We start from the raw sequence: 23917 nt of genomic DNA, 5'->3' as shown, positions 1-23917 counted from the left end.
CTACTTTAATAAATTAAATAATTATAATCTTATATAACATCAAGTCCAATATCCTAATATATTTATATACAATTTCTACACTTGACTGTTTGAGATTGGGCTATTTGAGCTTGTTTAAGAAAAAAAAGAAAAAACAAGTGGGGAAGCTTTTATTAATTGACGACCAATCAACGATTTTAGCAACGGTTCATTTAAAACGAAAGAGAAATATTTTAGCAACGGTTACTTTACAGCGTCGCAAAATCTAAATTAGGATTTTCCCGTTGTATATCCGTTGCTTTCCGTATTTGCCTCTTGATATTACAAATTTCCTAATTCGTTTGAGGAGAACAAATTTCCCTCTTTTCCATTCTCGCATCTCTAATGCTTGCTTTTCTACTCCACCCATCTCTCCCTCAGGCCATCGTCACCGTCGCTACAAAAGGATTCCTATCTCTCTTTCGTTTTCTTTTGACTTTCTGCATTTATCTCACTGCTTGGGGTATTTGCCAAGAAATTGAAGACTTCACTGGTGCTTAGGCTCTATTGGCGATTTCTACGCTGCACAGCATTCCCGCAATAATTGACAGGCATGGCTTAAGCACAATATTGATATCCTTTAGAAGCAAAGATCAACTCCGGCATTGTTGATTCTTGAAGTATCTTTAATTTTTTCTAATGGCTCCTTCAGATATAGAAGTTTTTGAAACCTTAAATTACAAACCCTTACACCACTCTTCTCCTACCCATTTCATTCGACTCATTATCACCAGCACCACCGGGTCATTAAACCCAGTATTTGCGAGTTATCAAGTTTCATGACTGAGCCGCTTCTCTTTTCGATTCAGCCCGAATGGATTCGTCCTAAAACAATGCCCATCTAACTTAGCCAAATCTGATTTTTGGAAATTCTCTGGTGCTAAAAGTCGGCTCTTTATTGTTACAGGTTATGGTTTATCTCTTCAAATGGGGACTGATTTAGCTTGATTAGTAATTGTAAAGTGGTTTTTGCTTTGTCATTTTATTATCTCTTGATTAATTGCACTCTTTGCATTTTTATTTGGTATTTTTTTTGTTGGATCATTTTTTTATGTAATTAATGGTTAAAAGAGTGTTTAATGATATTAGTTTTGTTTTTGTTGCTCTGTCATCTGGCTTCACGGCTTAACAATGAAGGTAATAGCCTTTATTCTTCGTAATCCGACATGAATTTTACTATGTAATTATTATTATTAAACTGATTTTGGGTTTTGTTCTGATATAAGTTGTTGGTATTGCAAAGCATGGTGAAGAAACATGGATGTTGGTATAAAGTCAATATTCTATTTAATGAAGAGTATTGATGTTAAAAGCATAATGTTGCTACTTCAGGAATCTGTGTTGATAAAAAGATCAATTGGTGGTTTGTATGGTGGCTTTGGTGTAGTACTGTTAGTGGTACTTAAGAAATTAGAAAGAAAGGAAAGGAATAAGAGCACATATGGGTTGTCTCTGTATTTTTTTCTAATACTTGCGCTGTCTTCTTTTTTCTTTTTCTTCTTTTTAAGAGAAAAGGGTTAGGAGGGGAGACCATTGTCTACTACTGCATGAAATCACTTTCCTTGTATCATCAGAAAAATAAGAGAGACTGCACTGTTAAATTACAAAGTTTAGACATAGAATATAGTTTTAGCCATTTTTGTGTTTAATTGGACCAAAATATACTTAAAAGTGATTTTAGTTTCATTTAAGGTGGAGATTCTGTTCTTTGATTAATCTAATATGCAGTATTCAATTTGGTTTGAGATTGATGAGAATATGGCAAGGGAGATCATAAATGACAGGTCACTTGCTTCAAGGTGGTTTGTCTTTGACACTTTCTTTCTTGTTCTTTTTTTTTTTTTCCGAAAAGTTCTAGTTTTTGCATAGGTGTTTATCAAAATAGGATTAACTTAATTTCTGGATATAAAATAGTGGGCTTTTATGTGATTGCAGGTGGTTTTGACACCAAGCCATCTAGCTATGGAGTATGCTGCTGGAGGAGAGCTCTTTGAGCAAATCTGCAATATTGGAAGATTAAGCAAAGGTAAGATTTTTATGTCTCTTTTCAACTTCAATTTCTGGAATATGAATACACTATGTAGAGTAGTAACTTTGTATAAATCAAGGCAAAAACTAGAGAAATGATTTAGCTCAAATTACTTTTTTATTGTCTGCAAAACTTGTCTTTTCTTTTGCATTGCATGCTGGATACTTCTTACAACAGCTTATTTATGGAGTCAGCTACTACTCTTCCCTAGATCAGATAACATTTTGCTTTTTGATGAATAGGAAAATTGATCTATATTATTTATTTGTTCTATTCTAATTATATGCAACAAATATGTTAGTTATACATCAATTAACAATACATATGTTTTTTTGTTACATGTATCGAATGAAGAAAAAGAAGCTATTATGAAAGTGGAACCTAATTTGCATATTTACTCTAGCAAAGACCTAGACATGTAAGCCCTTTATATTTTATTCAATTTACTTTACATGGGTCATTTTGCCTTTTGAAGTAAAGTATGCAATGTAGTCATTTGATCATTCCATGGTGTTGTTAAGAAATTTATTTAAGTTAATGTTCTTAAGGAACTTGGATCTCTCTTGTTTACTTTAAGATTTTGTATGATGAGGGAGAATATTTAAAAGAAGTTCATGGAAAAATTGACAAGTTAATAAAATGTTGGATAATTTTAAGTTCAGGTTCTATAAAATGTTGTTCAATAGGAAATTAATTGCATTCTTGTTTGAATTGTGTTGCTTGATGTGGCTCTTTGGAGATTATTAGTCTTGTGGGGTTTTCTTTTCCAAGCAATATCATTTTATGATATGCAGTTTTGAAGTCTGACTTTTCAAAACTTTCTTGTTTCATCCTGGAAAAGCATCTTCTTTCTATTGTTGCAGGGATGATGGTTGGTTTTGCATCGGTCATATTGAAGTAGCTTTGGTATGTTATGCTGTTAAACTGTTATTATATTCTTGGTCACAACTCTTCAATAAAACCTGCATATATAGTCAATTTGCTAGAAATCAGAAGCTTCTTTTTCTTGTCTCCAAGATAAGCACCTAAAGGTACTGTCTAAGAACCAACAACACCTTCAGCCTGTTGGTGCCTCTTTGATAAAAAAAAATGATAATGTGCTTTTGAATTATCATATTTTCAACAATAGCAAAGACTTTTAAGTAATTAGTCAGGATTCATTGAATTTACTGATTGCATAATTGATTTGGATGCTAAGTACTTATATTTTCTATTATGCAAGGGTTGTCTACGATTCTGCAACATTTTTCTTATGGACTAAAAGTATGGGCTTTAGTTACAATATGATTATAATAAATCAATTTGATAAAGAGACATATTTTTTTAAAAAGTACTTTTTGAAATTTGAATATTTACTTTAAATTTTGTTATTTTGGAACTTGATACTTGTGTCTAGGTTGTCACTCAATGACTTCATATGTGCATTTGTCATGTATCATAGAGTCACATATAAATTATTCATTGTCATATATGAAGGTTGTATATTAGTTCGACATATATGGACACAAGAACATTAGTTTCAAAATAATAATAAAAAAAAAGAAATCAAATGATTGTTAAAAACTCAATCATTTTACAGTCCATATTGAAGATGAATTTGAAAAAGACATGAAATATGAATGAACAATTTTAGATGTAACTCGAGATATATTAAAATCCAAGTTGTCAGTCAATCAACCGCATATGCATTAGTCGTGCATCTAAGTCACATATAAGTCATGCATTGTCAAGTACTAAGGTCATATATTAGGATGACACATTGGATACAAGGACATTAGTTCCAATATAATAATATAAGAAAATGAAATGAATGATTGCAAAATAACATCATTTTAGCGTTCAGATTGTTAAAAATAAATTTTATAAGGACATGAAATGTGAATGAACAATTTTAGGCATAACCTGAGATAGATCAAAGTCTTAGGTAAGTAATATTTAAGTATGAAATGGACAACACATCAAGGTGCAAAAAAGGAGTATAACATTAAGATCTTGATGTATAGGAGCACATTTTAATTTTAATATCTATTATTTGGGTCGCATCCAACTTGCTGCATAAGTGTCTTTAGAGCAATAAAACTTGAGAATAACGATAAGTTTGTGAGTTGATACTTAAATTACCTTACTACGTGATTATTATTTATTTTTTGATTATTATTATTATTATTATTACTGTTGTTGTAGTTGTAGTTGTTGTTATTATTATTACTACTATTATTACTATTTTTACTACTATGTTGGCATGAGTATTATTTAGCTATATTTGATATTGTATTATATGATGTGAAATAATGTGATGATGTTTGGTTTAGTATATGCTAGAATTACATCTGAAATCAAAGTAGAAGTTTAGTAATAAGAGCCTAGGTTCATAATAATCAGTCAAGCGACTTGGTAAGTATACAATTCTTGATTGTCTTTTATTAATTTCTTTTATTTGTACATGATAAGTCACTTACTAGTGATGAAGGTTTTGCATTTATTAAATTATACAAATTGGAAATGCTTTTTGGCAATTGGGCTGTAGTTTCAATATATCATAATAATTCAGTTTGATAAAGATGAAAAGGATTTGATAATAGTTTTAGAAGTAAATTTTGAAATTTGAATGTTTTATGAACTTTGTTATTTTGGAACTTCATAATTGTGGCCAAGTTGTCAATCAATGAGTGGCATATGCATTGGTCATGCATCATAGTCACATATAAGTCATGCATTGTCAAGTACTAAGGTCATATATTAGCATGACACATTGGACACAAGAATATTATTTTCAAAATAATAATATAAGAAAATGAAATGAAATGTTTGTGAAAATAAAATTATTTCATAGTTCATGTTGTTAAAAATGAACTTTATAAGGATATGGTAGATGAACAAATAATTTTGGATATTAATTTGAAATTGATCAAACTCCTCTAGGTAAGTTATATTTAAGTATGAAATGGTCAATGCATCAAGGTGCAGGGAAGGAGTACAACATCAAGATCTTGATGTATACAAACACTTACTAATTTTGATTTCCATTTATTTAGATCTCATTCGACTCGCTGTACAAGAGTTTGAAAGCTATACAACTTGAGGATAATGAGAAGTTTGTGAGTTCATACTTACTTACTGCATGATATTATTATTGTTTTCATTATTATTATTATTATTTCTACTACTACTACTACTACTACAATTACTACTATTTCTACTATGACTGGGTTGCTATGAGTATTGTTAAGATATATTGGTTGTTGTATTATATGATTTGAAATAATGTGATAATGTTTGTTTTAGTATTTGCTAGAATTACATCCACTATGAAAATAACGGTTTTGTACTAGGAGGCTAGGTTCATAATAACCAGTTAAGCGACTCGGTAAGTACACAATTCTTGATTGTTTTTTGTTAATTTCTTTTATTTGTAAGTCACAAGTGAATTACTAGTGATGGAGGTTTTGAATGTATTAAATTTTACAAATTTGAAAATGTTTTTTGGTAATTGGGGCTTTAGTTTCAGTATACCATAATAAATCAGTTTGATAAAGGTAAAAAGAATTTGATGATATTTTAAAGGGGCATTTTGAAATTTGAATTTTCTTATGAATTATGTTATTTTGGAATTTGATTCTTGTGTCCAAGTTGTCAATCAGTGAATCGCATATGCATTAGTCATGCATTATAGTCACATATTGTCAAGTACTAAAGTCATCCATTAGCATGACACATTGGATAGAAGGACATTATTTTAAAGACAAGAATATAAGAAAATGAAATAAAATGTTTGTGAAAAAAAAATCATTTTAAGTACATATTGTTAACAATTAACTTTATAAAGACATGAAAGTTGAACAAACAATTTTCGATATAATATGAGATTTATCAAAGTACTTTTGGTAAGCTATATCTAAGTATGAAATAGACAACACATCAAGGTGCAAGGAAGGAGTATAACATCAAGATCTTAATGTATAAGAGCACATACTAATTTTGCTTTCTATTTATTTAGATCCCATCAAACTCACTCCACAAGAGTTTTGAAAACTACGCAACTTGAGGATAACAATAAGTTTGTAAGTTGACACTTAACTTGATTTTTATTATTGCTTTCATAATTATTATTATTATTATTATTATTATTATTACTATTATAATTGTGTTGCTATGAGTATTGTTAAGATATATTTGTTGTTGTATTATATGATTTGAAATAATGTGATAACGTTTGTTTTAGTATTTGCTAGAACTACATCCACTATGAAAATAGTGGTTTTGTACTAGGAGGCTAGATTCTTAATAACCATTTAACCGACTCGGTAAGTACAAAAATTTTGATTGTTTTTTATTAATTTCTTTTATTTATAAATCACAAGTGAGGTACTGCTGATGGAGGTTTTGAATGTATTAAATTTTATAAATTGAAAATATTTTTTGGCAATTGGGGCTTTAGTTTGAGTATATTATAATAAATGAGTTTCATAAAGGTAAAAAGAATTTGATGATATTTTAGAGGGGCATTTTGAAATTTGAATTTTCTTATGAATTATGTTATTTTGGAACTTAATTCTTGTGTCCAAGTTGTCAATCACTGAGTCGCATATGCATTGGTCATGCATAATAGTCACATATAAGTCACGCATTGTCAAGTACTAAAGTAATCCATTAGCATGATAAATTGGACACAAGGACATTATTTCCAAAATAATAATATAAGAAAATGAAATGAAATGTTTATGAAAAATAAAATCAGTTTAGAGTTCATATTATTAATAATGAACTTTATAAGGGCATGAAAGAGGAACGTACAATTTTCGATATATTGTGAGATTCTATGAAATGCCCTTGTAAACTATTTCTAATTATGAAATGAACAACACATTAAGGTACAAGGAAGGAGTACAACATCAAGATTTTAATGTATAAGAGCACATACTAATTTTGCTTTTTATTTATTTAGATCCCATCTAGCTCATTCCATAAGACTTTTGAAAGCTATACAACTTGAGGATAACAATAAGTTTGTAAGTTGACACTTAACTTACCTTACTATATGATTTTTATTATTGCTTTTATAATTATTATTATTATTATTATTATTATTATTATTATTGTTATTATTCTTACTACTATGACTGTGTTGTTATGAGTATTGTTAAAATATATTTATTGTTGTATTATATAAATAATGTGATAAGGTTTGTTTTAGTATTTGCTAGAACTACATTCAATATGAAAATAGTGGTTTTGTACTAGGAGGCTATATTCATAATAATCAGTTAAGCGACTCGGTAAGTACACAATTCTTAATCGTTTTTTGTTAATTTCTTTTATTTGTAAATCACAAGTGAGGTACTGGTGATAAAAGTTTTGAATGTATTAAATTTTACAAATTAAAAATATTTTTTAGCAATTGGAGCTTTAGTTCAGTATACTGTAATAAATCAGTTTGATAAAGGTAAAAAGAATTTACTAATATTTTAGAGGGCCATTTTAAAATTTGAATTTTCTTATGAATTATGTTGTTTTTGGAACTTGATTCTTGTGTCCAAGTTGTCAATCACTGAGTCGGATATGCATTGGTCATACATAATAGTGACATATAAGTCACGCATTATCAAGTACTAAATCCATTAGCATGATAAATTGGACACAAGTATATTATTTTCAAAATAATAATATAAGAAAATGAAATGAAATGTTTATGAAAAATAAAATCAGTTCAGAGTTCATATTATTAATAATAAACTTTATAAGGGAATGAAAGGTGAACTAACAATTTTTCAATATAATCTGAGATTGATCAAAGTACTCTTGGTAAACTATTTCTAAGTATGATATAAACAAAACATGAAGGTACAAGGAAAGAGTACAACATCAAGATCTTGATGTATAAGAGCACATACTAATTTTGCTTTCTATTTATTCAGATCTCATCCAACTCACTCCACAAGAGTTTTGAAAGCTATGCAACTTGAGGATAATAATAAGTTTGTAAGTTGACACTAAACTTACCTTAATATATGATTTTTATTATTGCTTTCATAATAATTATTATTATTATTGTTGTTATTCTTACTCCTATAACTGTGTTGCTATGAGTATCGTTAAGATATATTATTTGTTGTATTATTCTTAAAATGTGATAATACTTGTTTAGTATTTGCTAGAATTACATCTAATACTAAAAAAGTGGGTTAGTACTAGGAGACTAGGTTTATAATAACCCATTAAGCGACTAGGTAAGCACACTATTCTTGATTGTCTTTTCTTAATTTTTTTTATTTGTACATGACAAATGAGTTTCTAGTGATGGAGGTTTTAAATGTATTAAAATTTATAAATTGAAAATGTTTTTTGGCAATTCGGGCTTTAGTTTCAGTATACTATAATAAATCAGTTTGATAAAGGTAAAAAGAATTTGATGATATTTTAGAGGAGCATTTTGAAACTTGAATTTTTTTAAGAATTATGTTATTTTGGAACTTGATTCTTGTGTTCAAGTTGTCAATCACTGAGTCGCATATGCATTGGTCATGCATCATAGTCACATATAAATCACGCATTGTCAAGTACTAAAGTCATCCATTAGCAGGACAAATTGGACACAAGGACATGATTTTCAAAATAAGAATAATAATAAAATGAAAAGAAATATTTGTGGAAAATAAAATCATTTTAAGTTCATATTATTAACAATGAACTCTATAAAACCATGAAAGCTGAACAAATAATTTTTGATATAATCTGAGATTTATCAAAGTACTCTTTGTAAGCCATTTCTAAGTATGAAATAGACAACGCATCAAGCTATAAGGAAGGAGCACAACATCAAGATCTTAATGTATAAGAGCACATACTTATTTTGCTTTCTATTTATTTAGATCCCATCCAAGTCACTCCATAAGAGTTTTGAAAGCTATGCAACTTGAGGATAACAATAATTTTGTAAGTTGACGCTTAACTTACCTTAATATATGATTTTTATTATTGCTTTCATAATTATTATTATTGTTGTTATTCTTACTATTATGACTCTGTTGCCATGAGTATTGTTAAGATGTATTGGTTGTTGAATTATGTGATTTGAAATAATGTGATAATGTTTGTTTTAGTATTTGCTAGAATTACATCCAGTATGAAAATAGTGGTTTTGTACTAGGTTCATAATAACCAGTTAAGCGACTCGGTAAGTACACAATTCTTGATTGTTTTTAATTAATTTCTTTTATTTGTAAGTCACAAGTGAGCTACTGGTGATCGAGGTTTTGAATATATTAAATTTTACAAATTGAAAATGTTTTTTAGCAATTGGGACTTTAGTTTCAGTATACTATAATAAATCAGTTTGATAAAGGTAAAAAGAATTTGATGATATTTTAGAGGAGCATTTTGAAATTTGAATTTTTTTAAGAATTATGTTATTTTGGAACTTGATTCTTGTATCCAAGTTGTCAATCACTGAGTCACATATACATTGGTCATGCATCATAGTCACATATAAGTCACGCATTGTCAAGTACTAAAGTCATCCATTAGCATGACAAATTAGACACAAGGCCATTATTTCCAAAATAAGAATAATAAGAAAATGAAATGAAATATTTGTGAAAAATAAAATCATTTTAAGTTCATATTATTAACAATGAACTTTATAAAGATATGAAAGCGGAGAAAACAATTTTCGATATAATCTGAGATTTATCAAAGTACTCTTTGTAAGCTATTTCTAAGTATGAAATAGACAACGCATTAAAGTGCAAGGAAGGAGCACAACATCAAGATCTTAATCTATAAGAGCACATACTAATTTTGCTTTCTATTTATTTAGATCCCATTCAACTCACTCCATAAGAGTTTTGAAAGCTATGCAACTTGAGGATAACAATAAGTTTGTAAGTTGACGCTTAACTTACCTTAATATATGATTTTTATTATTGCTTTCATAATTATTATTATTGTTATTATTCTTACTACTATGACTCTGTTGCCATGAGTATTGTTAAGATGTATTGGTTGTTGAATTATGTGATTTGAAATAATGTGATAATGTTTGTTTTAGTATTTGCTAGAATTACATCCAGTATGAAAATAGTGGTTTTTTACTAGGAGGCTAGGTTCATAATAACCAGTTAAGCGACTAGGTAAGCACACTTGCCTTTTCTTAATTTTTTTTATTTGTACATGACAAATGAGTTTCTGGTGATCGAGGTTTTGAATGTATTAAAATTTACAAATTGAAAATGTTTTTTGGCAATTCGGGCTTTAGTTTCAGTATACTATAATAAACCAGTTTGATAAAGGTAAAAAGAATTTGATGATGTTTTAGAGGAGCATTTTGAAATTTGAATTTTTTTAAGAATTATATTATTTTGGAACTTGATTCTTGTGTCCAAGTTGTCAATCACTGAGTCGTATATGCATTGGTCATGCATTATAGTCACATATAAGTCACGCATTGTCAAGTACTAAAGTCATCCATTAACATGACAAATTGGATACAAGGATATTATTTTCAAAATAAGAATAATAAGAAAATGAAAAGAAATATTTGTGAAAAATAAAATCATTTTAAGTTCATATTATTAACAATGAACTTTATAAAGAAATGAAAGCTGAACAAACAATGTTTGATATAATATGAGATTTATCAAAGTACTCTTTGTAAGCTATTTCTAAGTATGAAATAGACAACGCATCAAGCTGCAAGGAAGGAGCACAACATCAAGATCTTAATGTATAAAAGCACATACTAATTTTGCTTTCTATTTATTTAGATCCCATCCAAGTCACTCCATAAGAGTTTTGAAAGTTATGCAACTTGAGGATAACAATAATTTTGTAAGTTGACGCTTAACTTACCTTAATATATGATTTTTATTATTGCTTTCATAATTATTATTATTGTTATTATTCTTACTATTATGACTCTGTTGCCATGAGTATTGTTAAGATGTATTGGTTGTTGAATTATGTGATTTGAAATAATGTGATAATGTTTGTTTTAGTATTTGCTAGAATTACATCCAGGATGAAAAGAATGGTTTTGTACTAGGAGGCTAGGTTCATAATAACCAGTTAAGCGACTCGGTAAGTACACAATTCTTGATTATTTTTTGTTACTTTCTTTTATTTGTAAGTCACAAGTGAGCTACTGGTGATCGAGGTTTTGAATGTATTAAATTTTGCAAATTGAAAATGTTTTTTAGCAATTGGGACTTTAGTTTCAGTATACTATAATAAATCAGTTTGATAAAGGTAAAAAGAAATTGATGATATTTTAAAGGAGCATTTTGAAATTTGAATTTTTTTAGGAATTATGTTATTTTCGAACTTGATTCTTGTGTCCAAGTTGTCAATCACTGAGTCGCATATGCATTGGTCATGCATCCTAGTCACATATAAGTCACGCATTGTCAAGTACTAAAGTCATCCATTAGCATGACAAATTGGACAGAAGGACATTATTTCCAAAATAAGAATAATAAGAAAATGAAATGAAATATTTGTGAAAAATAAAGTCATTTTAAATTCATATTATTAACAATGAACTTTATAAAGATATGAAAGCGGAACAAACAATTTTCGATATAATCTGAGATTTATCAAAGTACTCTTTGTAAGCTATTTCTAAGTATGAAATAGACAACGCATCAAGGTGCAAGGAAGGAGCACAACATCAAGATCTTAATCTATACGAGCACATAATAATTTTGCTTTCTATTTATTTAGATCCCATTCAACTCACTCCATAAGAGTTTTGAAAGCTATGCAACTTGAGGATAACAATAAGTTTGTAAGTTGACGCTTAAGTTACCTTAATATATTATTTTTATTATTGCTTTCATAATTATTATTATTGTTATTATTCTTACTACTATGACTCTGTTGCCATGAGTATTGTTAAGATGTATTGGTTGTTGAATTATATGATTTGAAATAATGTGATAATGTTTGTTTTAGTATTTGCTAGAATTACGTCTAGTATGAAAATAATGGTTTTCTACTAGGAGGCTAGGTTCATAATAACCAGTTAAGCGACTCGGTAAGTACACAATTCTTGATTTTTTTTGTTAATTTCTTTTATTTGTACATGACAAATGAGTTTCTGGTGATCGTGGTTTTGAATGTATTAAAATTTACAAATTGAAAATAGTTTTTAGCAATTCAGGCATTAGTTTCAGTATACTATAATAAACCGGTTTGATAAAGGTAAAAAAAATTTGATGATATTTTAGAGGAGCATTTTGAACTTTGAATTTTTTTAAGAATTATGTTATTTTCGAACTTTATTCTTGTGTCCAAGTTGTCAATCACTGAGGTCGCATATGCATTGGTCATGCATCATAGTCACATATAAGTCACGCATTGTCAAGTACTAAAGTCATCCATTAGCATGACAAATTGGACACAAGGACATTATTTTCAAAATAAGAATAATAAGAAAATGAAATGAAATATTTGTGAAAAATAAAATCATTTTAAGTTCATATTATTAACAATGAACTTTATAAAGACATGAAAGCTGAACAAACAGTTTTCGATATAATCTGAGATTTATCAAAGTACCATTTGTAAGCTATTTCTAAGTATGAAATAGACAACGCATCAAGGTGCAAGGAAGGAGCACAACTTCAAGATCTTAATGTATAAAAGCACATACTAATTTTGCTTTCTATTTATTTAGATCTCATCCAACTCACTCCATAAGAGTTTTGAAAGCTATGCAACTTGAGGAACAATAAGTTTGTAAGTTGACGCTTAACTTACCTTAATATATGATTTTTATTATTGCTTTCATAATAATTATTATTGTTATTATTTTTACTACTATGACTATGTTGCCATGAGTATTGTTAAGATGTATTGGTTGTTGAATTATGTGATTTGAAATAATGTGATAATGTTTGTTTTAGTATTTGCTAGAATTACGTCCAGTATGAAAATAGTGGTTTTGTACTAGGAGGCTAGGTTCATAATAACCAGTTAAGCGACTCGGTAAGTACACAATTCTTGATTTTTTTTGTTAATTTCTTTTATTTGTACATGACAAATGAGTTTCTGGTGATCGAGGTTTTGAATGTATTAAAATTTACAAATTAAAAATATTTTTTAGCAATTCGGGCTTTAGTTTCAGTATACTATAATAAACCAGTTTGATAAAGGTAAAAAAAATTTGATGATATTTTAGAAAAGCATTTTGAACTTTGAATTTTTTGAGAATTATGTTATTTTGGAACTTGATTCTTGTGTCCAAGTTGTCAATCACTGAGGTCGCATATGCATTGGTCATGCATCATAGTCACATATAAGTCACGCATTGTCAATTACTAAAGTCATCCATTAGCATGACAAATTGGACACAAGGACATTATTTTCAAAATAAGAATAATAAGAAAATGAAATGAAATTTTGTGAAAAATAAAATCATTTTAAGTTCATATTATTAACAATGAACTTTATAAAGACATGAAAGCTGAACAAACAGTTTTCGATATAATCTGAGATTTATCAAAGTACCATTTGTAAGCTATTTCTAAGTATGAAATAGAGAACGCATCAAGGTGCAAAGAAGGAGCACAACTTCAAGATCTTAATGTATAAAAGCACATACTAATTTTGCTTTCTATTTATTTAGATTTCATCCAACTCACTCCATAAGAGTTTTGAAAGCTATGCAACTTGAGGAACAATAAGTTTGTAAGTTGACGCTTAACTTACCTTAATATATGATTTTTATTATTGAATTCATAATAATTATTATTGTTATTATTCTTACTACTATGACTATGTTGCCATGAGTATTGTTAAGATGTATTGGTTGTTGAATTATATGATTTGAAATAATGTGATAATGTTTGTTTTAGTATTTGCTAGAATTGCGTCCAGTATGAAAATAGTGGTTTTGTACTAGGAGGCTAGGTTCATAATAACCAGTTAAGCGACTCGGTAAGTACACAATTCTTGATTGTTTTTTGTTAATTTCTTTTATTTGTACATGACAAATAAGTTTCTGGTGATCGAGGTTTTGAATGTATTAAAATTTACAAATTGAAAATATTTTTTAGCAATTCGGACTTTAGTTTCAGTATACTATAATAAACCAGTTTAATAAAGGTAAAAAGAATTTGATGATATTTTAGAGGAGCATTTTGAAATTTGAATTTTTTTGAGAATTATGTTATTTTGGAACTTGATTCTTGTGTCCAAGTTGTCAATCACTGAGGTCGCATATGCATTGGTCATGCATCATAGTCACATATAAGTCACGCATTGTCAAGTACTAAAGTCATCCATTAGCACGACAAATTGGACACAAGGACATTATTTTCAAAATAAGAATAATAAGAAAATGAAATGAAATATTTGTGGAAAATAAAATCATTTTAAGTTCATATTATTAACAATGAACTTTATAAAGACATGAAAGCTGAACAAACAATTTTCGATATAATTTGAGATTTATCAAAGTACTATTTGTAAGCTATTTCTAAGTATGAAATAGACAACGCATCAAGGTGCAAAGAAGGAGCACAACATTAAGATCTTAATGTATAAGAGCACATACTAATTTTGCTTTCTATTTATTTAGATCACATCCAACTCACTCCATAAGAGTTTTTGAAAGCTATGCAAGTTGACGCTTAACTTACCTTAATATATGATTTTTATTATTGCTTTCATAATTATTATTATTGTTATTATTCTTACTACTATGACTCTGTTGCCATGAGTATTGTTAAGATGTATTGGTTGTTGAATTATGTGATTTGAAATAATGTGATAATGTTTGTTTTAGTATTTGCTAGAATTACATCCAGTATGAAAATAGTGGTTTTGTACTAGGATGCTAGGTTCATAATAACCAGTTATACACAATTCTTGATTGTTTTTTGTTAATTTCTTTTATTTGTAAGTCACAAGTGAGCACTGGTGATCGAGGTTTTGAATGTATTAAATTTTACAAATTGAAAATTTTTTTTAGCAATTGAGACTTTAGTTTCAGTATACTATAATAAATCAGTTTGATAAAGGTAAAAAGAATTTGATGATATTTTAGAGGAGCATTTTGAAATTTGAATTTTTTTTAAGAATTATGTTATTTTGGAACTTGATTCTTGTGTCCAAGTTGTCAATCACTGAGTCGTATATGCATTGGTCTTGCATCATAGTCACATATAAGTCACGCATTGTCAAGTACTAAAGTCATCCATTAGTATGACAAATTGGACACAATGACATTATTTTCAAAATAAGAATAATAAGAAAATGAAATGAAATATTTGTGAAAAATAAAATCATTTTAAGTTCATATTATTAACAATGAACTTTATAAAAACATGAAAGCTGAAAAACAATTTTCGATATAATTTGAGATTTATCAAAGTACTCTTTGTAAGCTATTTCTAAGTATGAAATAGACAACGCATCAAGGTGCAAGGAAGGAGCACAACATCAAGAATAAGAATAATAAGAAAATGAAATGAAATATTTGTGAAAAATAAACATTTGTGAAAAATAAAATCATTTTAAGTTCATATTATTAACAATGAACTTTATAAAAACATGAAAGCTGAAAAAATAATTTTCGATATAATCTGAGATTTATCAAAGTACTCTTTGTAAGCTATTTCTAAGTATGAAATAGACAACGCATCAAGGTGCAAGGAAGGAGCACAACATCAAGATCTTAATGTATAAGAGCACATACTAATTTTACTTTCTATTTATTTAGATCCCATCCAAGTCACTCCATAAGAGTTTTGAAAGCTATGCAACTTGAGGATAACAATAAGTTTGTAAGTTGACGCTTAACTTACCTTAATATATGATTTTTATTATTGCTTTCATAATTATTATTATTGTTATTATTCTTACTACTATGACTCTGTTGCCATGTGTATTGTTAAGATGTATTGGTTGTTGAATTATGTGATTTGAAATAATGTGATAATATTTGTTTTATTATTTGCTAGAATTACATCCAATATGAAAATAGTGGTTTTGTACTAGGACGCTAGGTTCATAATAACCAGTTAAGCGACTCGGTAAGTACACAATTATTGATTGTTTTTTGTTAATTTCTTTTATTTGTAAGTCACAGGTGAGCTACTGGTGATCCAGGTTTTGAATGTATTAAATTTTATAAATTGAAAATGTTTTTTAGCAATTGGGGCTTTAGTTTCAGTATACTATAATAAATCAGTTTGATAAAGGTAAAAAGAATTTGATGATATTTTTTAAGAGCATTTTGAAATTTGAATTTTTTTAAGAATTATATATTATTTTGGAACTTGATTCTTGTGTCCAAATCGTCAATCACTGAGTCGCATATACATTGGTTATGCATCATAGTCACGTATAAGTCATACATTGTCAAGTACTGAAGTTATCCATTAGCATGACAAATTGGACACAAGAACATTATTTTCAAAATAATTATCTTCTCCTAGTTGTCTACGACACTAGTCTATTTAAATCGTTTTTTGAGAATTGAGGTTCAATGCTTTGTCTTAAAACTTTAAAATAAGAGATTTCATTTTATAGTATTAGAGATTTTATGTTGTAGATTCGAGAGATTTAGGGATTTCTTTTTGTTTTTTTGATGAATATACCTCCAGATTTTAGACAATTGACCAATCTGTTATCCAACTTAAAGTTAAATGACTATAATAAAGAAAAGAAAATTATGTGACCAAAATGAGAGTTAGTATAAGTTAAGTGACCATTTATATAATTATCCTTATTAGAAGCATTCCATATGAGAAAAATAATCAAAGTTTCTTTTTTTTTTTAATAAATTCAAAGGAAAATGTGTATTTTAATATTGAATTTTATTGTTTGGTAATTTTGATATTTTAATATTTTATTAACCTAATAGATATTTTTATTTTTATTTTTCATAGGCTGTATTTAAAATTAGTTGATGAATCGAAATATAGTATAAGCAATAAATAACCTAAGGTCAATTTCTCAAAAAACTTGTAAAAAGAAAATTATTATAAAAAGCAACTATCAAATAAACAATACAAAAAAGTAAATCTAAATACTTTAAACTAAATTTTTCTAAAAACAAAGTTTATAAAATAAAGTAATTAAATAATAAATAAATATGCAATGGAAATGCTTATGATTCGAGAAAATTATATAATAAAAATAATATTTAGTCTTACTGACTACTTTCCTTATTATAATAATAAAAACAAATCTAATAGATGAGAGGTGATGATCTTTTTTTCTTTAATTACTTAAGCTAATGATATAACTAAAGTTTTTTAATTTAATATAGATTAAGCAAAGATGATATTTCTAATGCAATAAATTAAAAATATTCATAAAAATCATAAATACTAATATTGATATATGGTTAAAAAATATTTATAGTTGAAATTATTAAAATATATTGAATAAAAAATCATTCATTAAATATAAAACTAACAAGGTTCATACATAAATAGAAAAATTTAACTAAACACTAATAGAAAACTAGCTTAACATTTTCTAATTCCACGGTCATGGTGATTAAATAGTTAAACATATAAAATAATAAGAAAATAAAATTCTCTCAAGATCCAGAATATCTTCAAAGCAAAAAAATGGTTGATCCTCATTCTTAAATCCTAAAAGCTTATTTGCTCTTAAAAGAATTACTAATAATAAAATTAAAGTGTTAATGATGAAGAACTGTGGTAAGCAAACTGCAAAGACATAAGTGGAGGAAGATGCAAATGAGAGATGTAGCAGAGAATATATAAAAGAAATTTCTCATTTTTTTCTAGATCTAGATCTGCATACATAGAGAAGAGTTATCCACTAATATAAGTCTTTTTTAAAGATAAGTGGATCTAAGATAACTCTATCTAACATATAAGTATCCAAGCTAAGTTTATTTTAATAGATAAGTCAATAGATATATCTCTATTAAATATTATCTCAAAATAACTATTAATATAAATTGTAACAATAATACAAATGACTAAAATATTTCCAAGGTAAATAGTAGAATTCGATCAATACAGTAAAATAAGAAATCCAAGTGTCTCAGTCTTAGTCATTGACAATAAAATGCTTTATTAAGTTATTTTCTTGTGTATTTTACTCATAAATTTATTTCTTAGCTAACATTATTTAAAATTGGACAATTAAATTTAAGTAAGGTATAAACACATATTTCTTTCATATTATATATATAGAATATATAATTAAAGCTTAAAACAACACACACACAAAGATAGATATAATTACTAATTAAGTCAACAACTTTACACTTTTTAATAATTTTATTTAATAATTTTAAAGTTTTAAAATAAATATCTATGCTTTTAATTTATTTTTAAAAATATCTTTTAACAATTTTTGAAATTTTATAATAAGGAATATCGCGTGGCAAGTCAATTCTGCTTACTAAAAAAAAATAATTAGTAAATTAGTAAAAGAAACTGTTGCGTTTAAAAATAAAATATGTAAAAGAATGCATACATATGACTATTAATAGCTATAATATTAAGTCTAGCATAATATTTTTCTGATTTATAATTATTATTTTTTTAGTAAGCACATTCAACTTGCCACATTATTTTCTTTATTGTAAAATTTTAAAATTTATCACTGCGAAAATAAATTAAAAGTATTAGTATTTATTTTTAAATTCTTTTAAAACAATTAAACAAAATTATTAAAATACTATCAAGTTCATAATTTAATTAATAATTAAGCCTTCTCTAAATTTATTAATTATTATAAAATATTATCAATTAGTGAATAATTTGTTTGATGATATAATAATTTTTATTTTAAGAACTAATATATTTTAAATAATTTAAATTTAATTAGTATAAACGTATTTCAAATCTTATAGGAGAAAAAAATATTTTAAATAGTAAATATATTGCTTAACAAATTTTTTTAAATTACCAATTAAATCTTGAAATTATATTTTTTAATAATTTATCTAATTATTTCAAAAATTTCTAAATACTCATACTTTTAATTTATTTTTAAAAATATTTTTCAATGATAATTTTTAAAATATCACAGTAAGAAAGTTGACGTGACAAGTCAACTGTGCTTACTAAAAGAATAATAATAGTAAATCAATAATAAACATTTTTCCTAATAATATGATCATTAAAGGTTTCATTTATGTGCATCCTTTCACACATCTTACATCTAAACATAAATTTTTTTTTGTTGACTCATTAATTTTATTTTTAGTCAAGAGAATTAACTTGCCATGTCATTTTTTCATTAAACAATTTTAAAAATTGTTGCTAAAAAGTGTTTTTAAAATTTTATACAATTAGATAAAATTGTTAAAAAAATATGAAATATAAGATTTAATTGGTACTTAGGTTTTTTTTTTTTATCTATCAACTTGTAGTTTTTTTTAATGATTTTTTGGACTATAATATATGAATCTTAAGTATATTTATAATGAACATATTGATTTTAACTTACAAACCTGTAATTTTATGATTGATGTTTATAGTTATGATGAAAATTTATGTTCATAATCTATAACTTGATTTTATGAAATTATTTAATTTAATATTTTATTATCATTATTATTATTAAACTTTATGAAATTAAAGTATTATTATGTAATGATTAAAAAATAATTAAGTTTTAAATTCTGAGAAATAAGTGTAATATAATTTAAAATATAAATATTTACTAAAGATTGATTAAATTTTTTAATTTTTATATAAAAATTAAATGATTAATAAAGTTTCATGTATATAATTTTCTTTTTATAAATATACTAGTATATTATTAAAAGAATTAAATTTACTGTTCTAGTAAGAAATATAAAATTTACTGAATATAAAAGTTAAATTAGAAGTATAATAATAAGTTATTAATAATAATATAATATAATATAGAAAAAAATTAATGATAAAAGTGGATAAGAAAACAAAAAAAAAAAAGATCGAAGGACAAAAAGATAAAGAAAAATTCAAACAAGGAAAAGATAAAAAAATAACAACAAAAATACAAATTGCAAATTAAAAAAATAATGTGGTAAAAGAAAAAGAAAAAGAACAAAAGGAAAAAAATAAATAAAATTTCAAGCAAGGAAAATCTAAAGAACAAAAACAAAAATGCACAATGCAAATTAAAAAAAAAAAAATGTGCTAAACAATGCAATCCACAATCTAACAATTCCTCCAAAATTTCTTATAATGTATTTATGGATAATGAAATAAATGACCACTAAAATTTAGTTATAGTTTCATTTTAATTATAAAATTTTAATTTTTTTATTTTAATCATTAAATTTTAATTTGTATTTTTATATAGTCACTTCACAAATGAAAGATTGACAAAAAGAAAAATAGCCAATAAGAAAAGAATAATTAAAAAGGATATATATAGCAATGCCAATTTTTCATTGACTATGTGATTAAATCATAATTAAAATTAAAATTAAATAATTCAAATAAAATAAAATTAAATTTTTATAACAAGAATAAAACTAAATATAAATTTCAGTAATACATTATTATAATTTCTGTATTTTTTTATGTATAGTAAATTCATTGCATATAAAAGAACCGAGATAGAGAGTAGTAGGTACAGGCTCAAGTTTTGAAATCTACATTGTGATGTATTCCATCTATAATAAGAAAATGCATGGTTGAAATACTTACACCTAATTTATATCAGGAATATAAATACAACCCACCAAAAAGATTGTGGCACATGAAGAATTTATGTAGTCTTGTGTGCACCTAACATCTTTAAACAAAAAGAGAAATAAAAGCTGTCTTGTTGCTTTTGAAATTATGCAGACACACGCGACACACGCAACTGATGAGTTAACCTAGTATAAAAATTCTAGATATAATGCTATATTAAATCTGAAGGAATTTATAAAAAATTTGTCCAGAACATATATTATATAATTCTTTCCTGAAGAACTGAATTTAGGGTATTACGAGGCTCTATATATGATGTGAAAACTCCTCCTAATGTCGCCTTCCAAGCTAACTCGGAGTCTCAAATATTTCTACTTACACCTAATATCGTGAAAATCCATTAAATGGTATTAAATTTTATGTTAAATGATTGAAGACTCGCATGCATGGTATTGGTAATATCATTATCAGATAGCTTGAATATTTGAGAACTCATATCATACCTTCAAAATGTGCAGGGAAATGTTACATAGCTTTCGTGGGTTGGCAGGTGATCTCAAGTTGTCAAGTTGATGCAAACAGCGATGAAATGTTAAATTCAGGATTTTGTTTTCCTTCTTTTGCAGCCTGTATGTCTTGATCTCTTCTGCTCCATTATTAGCACATGGCACTATAAGCCTGACTTGATCATTCAAACTAAGAGACGAATAAGAGTAGATATAAAAAGATAAATTATAAACTCATCGTCCACGCCCTTTTCAGATCATTATTTTAGTTGTAATGTTTGAACTCGACTCGCTAAAAGTATTCAAGTAGCTCGAGCTTGAGTGAGACTTGACTAAGAATTTTTCAGCTTGATCTCGAATCTCTTATAGGATTAGTTTGAGTTATTTAATACATGATTATAGTTGTTTATAATCATAATATGAAACTCGAGTAAAAAAGAAGAAATTATCAGTTACCTGTTCGACTGTTGGCCACGAACACCAGGGCTACGAACCACTTGCGTCCCCGCTCATAATCCATTATTTGAAGAAAATGTTGCTATCCTGTTACAAGCTGGAGAGATCAGGCATTCATATTAAATGAAAGCAAAGCGAATGGCGTGTGCAAGATCATGTAGATTATATATAGATTGCAGAGAATTGCATGAGCAAGAAAATGAAAGAAATACTGACAATGACTCCTTTATATACTGAGATAAAAACGGAGTGAAGTCTACAGTAACAATAATAAATGAATTGTCAATTCAACAATAAAAATGTACAATTCTTACTTGATAGTCTTGGTTTCTATCCGCTGTAAAGTTTCAGCAATAAATGATTCTGGCGCTCCTTTTCTTTAACCTCATGGCTCTCGGATCTACTTAATAGCAGATAATTGTTCGTTACACTCATTTATCGGCCAGAATACTAACAATGACTCCTTTATATACTAAAATAAAAATGGAGTGAAGCTTCAGTAACAATAGTAAATTAATCATCAATTCAGCAATCAAAATGTACTCTTGTTACTTGATAGTCTTGTTTGTTTTTGTTTTTTGCAGCAAAATATTGTCCCATGTAAAAATTCTTGCAATTCTGAATCTCCTTTCCTTTAACCCTAGGCCTCCAATTATCTCTCTTGACTATAACATTAAATTAGTAGTTGGTCAGGAACTACACATACAACAACAGTAGATAGCCATATTTTTATATTCACCTATAATAAAAAAAAAAAGATTTGAACTAAGAACTATTTTTAGATACTTTTAAATATAGATTTACTCTTTTAATCAATCATTATGCAGATGACACTAGCTTTATTTTCATAATTTTTTTATTTTACTTAGAATTTATTTATTGGGTCCTATAAGCACCCAACATTTTTTGTATTCATTGCATGAAAATTAGACATAAGAAAGTGGTAAAAATCATCACAAACCTCCCTTTTCTTTTCTATTGCAATTTCTGGATTAGTGGCAAAAAGAAGGAGATTCATTAGCTCGTTATTTAGTCCGAATCGGTGAAATGATGGAATCGATAAAAATTATTCAACAGGCTCTGGAAGGAATCCCGGGGGGGGCCCTATGAGAATTTAGAAACCCAACGTTTTGAAAGGGATCCAGAATGGAACGATTTCGAATATCGATTCATTAGTAAAAAAACTTCTCCTACTTTTGAATTACTGAAACAAGAACTTTATGTGAGAGTCGAAGCCCCAAAAGGAGAATGTGGGATTTTTCTGATAGGGGATCAGAGTGGTTTTCCTTGGAGATGGAAAATTCGCCCGCCGGGTCTCCTAAATTATGATGTATTCTAATTGTCACATTAGTATTAAGTTGAATTTGATTTCTTTACTATAATCGAAATACTTGAAACAGCAACAATTAAAGTGTATATAACAATAAACCTTAAGGAATTTTTTTAATTATTTCTCCTAAACATATATATGCATATACATAATTCTGTGAAGAAAACTCATGGCAATGTCACTTCCAAGCTAGATCAGAATTTAAATTGTATTGCTGCCTGTACCTAATATCATAAAAAACCATTAAATTGTATTAAATTTCATGTTGAATAATTGAAGACTGATACGCATGGTATGTCATAGTCAAATAGCTTGAATAATATTATCATACCTACGAAGTGTGGCATAGCTTTCATGGGTTGGCAGGTGATCTCAAGTTGTCAAGTTGATGCAATAGGCCTTTTCCTTCCAGCCTGTTGACCTACCTGGTCTTTTATCTCTAATAATAGGCCCTTACGTGGGTGTTGGTAACATTCTAATTGATTTTTACACTCAGAAGACTCTTAACCTTTTCGCCCATTTCATGCAGCATGAGGCCTTTGGGCAAGCTTGGCTGAGGTAACCATTTTTGGCCTCTGACTTAGCCATGTTTCCCATCAATTCATAAGATTTTAACTTTAATTTTATTGCAACGGTGTGATATTTTAGTTTGATAAAGAAATAGGCCGGTTTGGATCAAGAGATTTTAAATGCGAGATTTTATAAAATTGATTGATTTAATTTAAATCAACCATTTGGCAAGAAAAAAAAGTGATATAAATATATGGATTTAAGAATCACCTTTCAAAGTTCTTTACCTTTTAGAGTTTTTTACACAAATATTTAAAAAATTAAGTCAATTAACTTTTATACCCTTAATTTTAAAATATAACAAAATTACGTTAGAATCAAGAATTCTTATTTTTATACATTGAAATTAAAGAGAGAGCTTCCTCTTCCTCCATAATAATAGTTC

At 27.2% G+C, this 23917-nt stretch overlaps 1 long non-coding RNA gene across 30 annotated transcripts; it reads left to right on the top strand.

Annotated features, from left to right (window-relative positions):
* On the top strand, positions 1 to 21413 carry LOC112536682. Of its 30 annotated transcripts, XR_007216450.1 has the most exons (9): positions 1794 to 2044; positions 2402 to 2465; positions 2911 to 6108; positions 6993 to 8026; positions 8917 to 10873; positions 11041 to 13030; positions 13671 to 13732; positions 15768 to 15831; positions 21189 to 21413. It is a non-coding gene; the product is annotated as an uncharacterized LOC112536682 (long non-coding RNA). The 30 variants fall into 30 exon arrangements; XR_007216448.1 differs by lacking the exon at positions 21189 to 21413 and adding an exon at positions 1 to 1155 and having other exon boundaries at positions 1747 to 1817; positions 1954 to 2044; positions 11041 to 16113; XR_007216441.1 differs by having other exon boundaries at positions 11041 to 13732.
* Positions 21414 to 23917: the final 2504 nt, after the last annotated feature.

The sequence above is a fragment of the Ricinus communis genome, chromosome 6 (genome assembly GCF_019578655.1).
Source record: "Ricinus communis isolate WT05 ecotype wild-type chromosome 6, ASM1957865v1, whole genome shotgun sequence".
In the NCBI taxonomy this organism is placed as follows: Eukaryota; Viridiplantae; Streptophyta; class Magnoliopsida; order Malpighiales; family Euphorbiaceae; genus Ricinus; species Ricinus communis.
The sequence above is the reverse complement of the archived record's forward strand: the minus strand, read 5'-3'. Positions and strand labels throughout refer to the sequence as shown.